Consider the following 6,347-nt stretch of genomic DNA (forward strand, 5'->3'; position numbering starts at 1 on the left):
GCAGTAGTTCTTAACTTTTGTGAGAATTATTGTTCTTATTCGAGAAGAAATAAAAAGATTAAAATTACAATCAAATTCATATCATTTTCCCACAATCAATCCTCTCTTTTCATAACTCAACATGCTTCCCTTTTCTACTTTCTCAACCTCTTTCTCTTTTTTAATGTCTATTTCATTTAAGCTTCAATTTATATTGGTTTTTTTTTTTTTCCTCTTTTTGATAAACAATTTAAATCAGTTCTTAAAGAAAAGAAAGTACAAAATCCGTAAGGCAAAATTGTTAACTGCCTTCTTGATGACTTGATGAAACTGTTACCCCCTGAAGGATCTCCATTAATAGGAAAATCATCATCACTGAATTGATTTTAAATGATGACATGGTAGTAATTGTCTTATGCTAATTGCAGCTCTTGGTGTTAATATTTTTGCTTGAAGATTTTATAAAAATGGACGAGGAAGGTGAGAGAGGAAAATTGAATTACAGAGAAATAAAGAGAGAGAAAAAAAGAGACAATAAGTAATAAATAAGGAGAGAGATAATAAGGATGATATTAATTAGGTATTGTGTTTTCTTTTTTACTGTTAAATCTTTTGAAAATCTTCGGCTTAAAAAATGTGTATCTCTCTCTCTCTCTCTCTCTCTCTCTCTCTCTCTCTCTCTCTCTCTCTCTCTCTCTCTCTCTATATATATATATATACACACACACACACACACACACACTGTGTAATGCACGGCATAATATATATATATATATATATACACACACACACACACACACTGTGTAATGCACGGCATAGTTAAATAGAAACTAAATATATTTATTTTGTTCAAGGTATTGACTTGAAGATATATGAAAATAAAACAATGTGTTCAAAATAAAATTTCATATAATTTGTCTAAAAGTAATGAAGTTAAAATAAATAGATGAATACATTAAAATTTACATAAATATTTGGAAAGGTTCTCAACATTAATACTATTATGAATTTGCTTAATGGATTCTACGAAGACAATCAAACTGTAAACATGAAGCACTATAAAAGATGTCATTATTATTCAACTATCACTTGAACCTAAAAAGGAAAGGCTCATTTCACGACTTGAATGAATTTCAATTTCCTTTGTATATTTGACAATAAGAATCCAAATGTTAAAATTTAAAAGTTTCTTATTTTTTGTTTAGTTTACAACACTATGATAATGAAAATAAACAATAAATTTTGACACTTTCTAAGAACATTTCTTGTAGAAACCTAAAGTAACATAATTTTATAGAGGCAATAGATCACAAAAGTAACACATGTAAAACTTCATAAACTTAGAAGAATGTGAGTTCCTTTTTTTAAATGGTACCCAGGCCCAATGATGACAATGGATCTTGGGCCCCCAAGGATGGGTGTTTGATTAAAAGTTAGGTGAACTGGGTCTGGTTCTCCACGGCCTATTGGGGTCGTTATATGAACCAGTTTTTGCGCAAGCCACATAGAGCTCCACAAGACAAAAATGCGATTTTCTCCTAAATAATAAAATATTATTGTAAGTGTTTTAATGTCGTAAAATGACCTTTTACTCTTATGAAATGAGTAAAATAATTATTCATAATGTTCACAATAAGAAATATATTAAAATAAAATATTTAAGACTTATCTTTTATTGTGTGAACATTTAAAAGAGTTCCTTCACTCAGTTCCCCCATATGGTTCCTTGGGAAAGTGTTGCAATGGTTCCTCCACCAGTGGTTCCTAGGACGTAGGTTCGTGGTTCCCCGACCATGATTTTGTGGTTCCTAAGGGTACTAAGTCTTTAATCCATGGAACCTAAAACACTGGTTCCTTGAACCTTAGGATCTTTCTCCATGCTTACTATGCAATGAATTTTTGTCCTTTCCCTTTACCTCTGTAGATCCTGGATAAGAACAACTATGCAATACAAATATTCTCAAATAATTGTTAGTTTCTCAGGTTAGGATATGCATTCTAAAACATATACATATATAAATGAACTTCATAAAATGAGTTAGCCACGAGATCCTTGGCCCCAATTCTCACAAACTTAGTACTTTTGCACAAGACTTGTGGGATTTGGAACTTAAGTCCAAGTAATTTTGCTTTAACATTTCCTTCCAAGATAGTTAGATGAGGAGGATTTTATGGGAAAGAGTGATATCTGATGTGTGCATGTTTTTGCTATTGGAGTTTATGTTATAAAATCCAATTTATTGGCATACCATAAATAATTAAATTGTTTAATTATATGAGACTATTTATAAATGAACTAATGGGACATTATCATAGTTCTTGAGATGCATTGTATGTGATTTAGCCATAGAAGATATAAATCACAAATTCTTTGTAAACTCAAAACGTAATTCATCGTTGGAGATGAAATTGGGCGTTTTATCTGCGAAGACTATAACACATCAACTAAGATGATTTATCTTGATCATGAAAGTAGAGACTTCTAGTTGATGTGTTGATGTATCTTAAGAGTTAAGACATATTGAACTGGATCGCTGTAAGATTAATTATTCAATCAACAACTGTCACCTGAATAATTAATCTCATGACTTCTAATTTCATAGACTCTCAATCCTAAGAGGATAATGAACCTGATCATGAAATGTAAGTTACTTTGATATATCAAGAGTGAGATCTAATATTCACGGTCAAAACCTCAGTATGTTGGATAACCACACGTAATGTTGAGGGAACACATATTCTCAAGATGGAATCCATAATCTCTTTTCATAGAGACACGAAATATCCCATTGTGATAAGTTTAATAAGAACTGGTTATTCAGGGCACCCACTTTAGTAAGGAGTTACTAATACTTATATTTATTGAAATTAGAATTCAATAAATGTAAATAACTAAAATATTAAACTAAGTAGTCAAGGATAAAATAGTTGTTTACAAAGTGACAGTTCTTTATGACTTTGTTCAATATAGATATTTCATGGAGGGGTCATATGATATTATTAAAGTCTTGGAATATAATTTATTAATAAGACCTAAAATGCAACTATATTTATAAAGTGGTATTAAATATAAGAAATGTAACTTTGGACTTGTCAAGAGTTAACAGAAAAGTCCAAGGCCCATTGGAACTAGAGTCTTATTTGTTCCCTTTGGTCCCATCTCAAGCCACAAACTAAAGCTTAATTGGGTAGGTTCAAAAGGTTAACACAATTAAATAATCAGTTTTTATTTAATAAGAGTTATTAAATAAAGTAACTATCAAGGTAGTTAGTATGTACATATAATGAAAAGAAAAGAAAATAGTTTTTCTTTACAATGAGAAGAACTTTATTTGAGAATCAACGTACAAAAAGACTGATTAAGAGACCACAATTCTTGGGCACCATTTGGAATTGAGCTGAAGATTAAAGGTATTCTCAAGTCTTGGTTTTGAATTTCACTGCATTAAAGCACGCTTTCTATTCTTTGTTCTAGAATTCAAGGTTACATGTTATCTCTCATGAATTAAGTAGATCCGTGATTGTTGCTTTCGCTATGTGCTTTGTATGAGATACAAAACTAGATTTTCCAACATTTGCATATGTTTCTTTGAAAGCTAAGAGATATTTTGAATAATCTCAAGGATATAGATGAAGTACTCCTCCTTCGCTTTCTTGTTTTGTTCTTTTTCTCTCTTCTCTCCCTTGTTGAACTCTTGAAACTCTAAGAATTATCCTTTTGAACCTCTAGAACCCCCTGGAACTCTTGGAACTTTTTCCTCCTTTTCCTCCCCTCCTCGCCACACTTTCTGCTATGTTTTGGTGCTCCTTTTATAATGGACATGGTCTAGTACCCTAGGTGAGAATCTCCTCAATTTGCTGGGAAAAACCATGTCCTCTGACAGAATCTGAAGGAGTTCCTTGGGCAGAGTTTTAGCTTAATTTGAAAATTATAACTCAAAAGAGTATTTGGCTTTGACTACAAATGGAAGATGCCTTCTTGGAAAGTCAAAGGAATAGGTTGGATATTCAATGTAATGGGTGACACCTTTGATTGATAAGGACAACTAAGAGAAAGTTGTAGGGAGATGTCATGCACATGGAGGAATTGAGTTAGGCCTCTGGTTCATGCATTCCAAGCAAATACATTAATTAAGGGAAAATTTCAAGATCCTCCTTTTCCATAAATCACTCCTATATCGATCAAACCACTTCTCCCTTACTACAAATTCGAGATCCTATGGGCTTGAACCATGGGTTACAAAGAGGATACTTGATTTTGTTGATTTTTTAATGACTTTTGCAGGGAATCTGTTAGAAATCCGATGGTCCCTAATGGGGATGGATAGGAATTATAGGAGGATTGAAGGGAATTGTAGGAAAATTGAAGAAAATTGTAGGGAAATTGACTTAATTCAAGGTAGTCAACCCTCCATAGAGAAAGAGAGAGATGCACTAATGCACTAAGAAATTGGTTTATTCTTCCATTGATATCTAATGTTGAATTACAATCACGTATTTTATAGGAGACTAGTTCTAATCTTATTGGCCCATATGGCCTCATCCTATTGGTTTTATTATTTCCCATATACATTAATAATTCCAACATGTGCTAAATATGATTATCATGCTTGGAATTGTAACTAACTAACTAACTAAATCTCAATACAACAATTATTATCAATATGCTTATAATATTCCTAACATTTCCCTCCCTTGAAAACATCTTGCCCACAATGTGTTGTTGTGAAAAAACATCTTTATCAAAGGAGATCTTCCAATGGACCAATACCTTAGTAACATTTTGATTACCATATTCATGCATTTCTCTTTGACAAGCGATCTCGTGCACATGAAGGTTTCTTTTTCGTAGATCTTTAAACTTTGCTCAAATTCTTGAGCCTTCAATGGTTCTTCAATCTTCAATCTTTTAGGTCTCATTGGCTTTTTGAACCTTAGAATGTTCTTGTATCTTTAAGACCTCCTTTGATTCTAGAACCATTAAAATTGTTGGCGCTTGCATCTTGGATTCTTGGATCATCGATACTTGAATTGCCAATTATTGAATCATAGACTCTTGAATGTAAGCTTCCATGCTTCCATTATTAACTAAATCTTAATACAACAATTATTATCCACATGCTTATAGCATTCCTAACAGAATTTGAACATACACCTTGACTTTCCCATGTGTCAACTAAGGTCCTCTTCTCAAGGCTTTAAAAGGACTCATCAAGGTCCTAGGGCCTTGGTGTTGACTCTTCTTGATTTGGCCTTTTTCAAAAAATGGGACAAATTCCCTCTTGCTAATGGTGTAACTGAAAAGGCTCCTGACCACCTTTCCTCTTTGCTGCATGTCCTCTACCCTGACCGAGATCCCTCGGTTCCTGCGTCAGGTATTAAACCCGAGGACACCCCTTGACCTTTTCACTTCTCTTAGCCTCTTGATTTCAATAGGACATCTAACGAATCTTTCATTCTTTCAATGATACATATGAGTGGTTTGTTCTATCTTCTAGGTCGCTCACATCCTTCTTTGGATCTTCTAAGTTGTCCACGTCTTTCTCAGGAGCTTCTAGGCTTTCTCTCAAAGGATTCGCTTCTTGGATGATGGAGATCCCGCTCATGGACTAAGTTTGGGTCCTTTTCTTTTTTACTTTTTTCTTTCTTTTTCCTTCTTTTAGGCCTTTGAGCCTTCATGGTCCTTCTGAACTTCACGAGTTGTGCTTTCTTTTGTTAAGGCCCATGATCTTTCCTTGCTTTTCATGGAATGAGCTTCCTTGTCACATTTTGGTCCTCAACAAAAAGTAGGTAATCAATGCAAGTCAATTTTTGTTTTTTTTTGTTTTTTGGTTGATAAACTTCAACAGCATTAAAAAAGGAAAGAAACAACAAGAAAATTTGCCATACAAGAAAAGCCTTAGGGGCATTGGAAGATTATCACGGCCAAAACAAAAGGAACAAATAGAATTTAAAGCTACCTTTGCAATAGTATGTGCGGGAAGGAACATCACAAGATCACCTATCCCAAACAAAAGAGTAGCTAACTAAGGTAGAAACTAGGTTATGAACACTTTGTAGCACATCTGTCATTGTACAGACATTCGTCCATTTGCATGGTAGTCCATACTTCTATGGTTTATTGTTTTATCATTGTGCCAGTGAACATTAACACCTTATAGTCCTAAACTGGTTCTGCAATTGTGTGCGTGAAACTCATCACTAACAGAAGATGATTTTATTAAAGCAACAATGGTTGAGCTAGAAACAAAGCAAGAACCTTACTTACCTTAGCCTTACCAACCAAACATGAGATGTTTGTCTTCTTGTTCTCATTTCCTCCATGAATGCAGGATCATAATTTAATGGAGTTATCTACCTTTTATCGA

Source organism: Quercus suber, unplaced genomic scaffold, assembly GCF_002906115.3.
Source record: "Quercus suber isolate HL8 unplaced genomic scaffold, Cork oak 2.0 scaffold_841, whole genome shotgun sequence".
NCBI classification, from domain to species: domain Eukaryota; kingdom Viridiplantae; phylum Streptophyta; class Magnoliopsida; order Fagales; family Fagaceae; genus Quercus; species Quercus suber.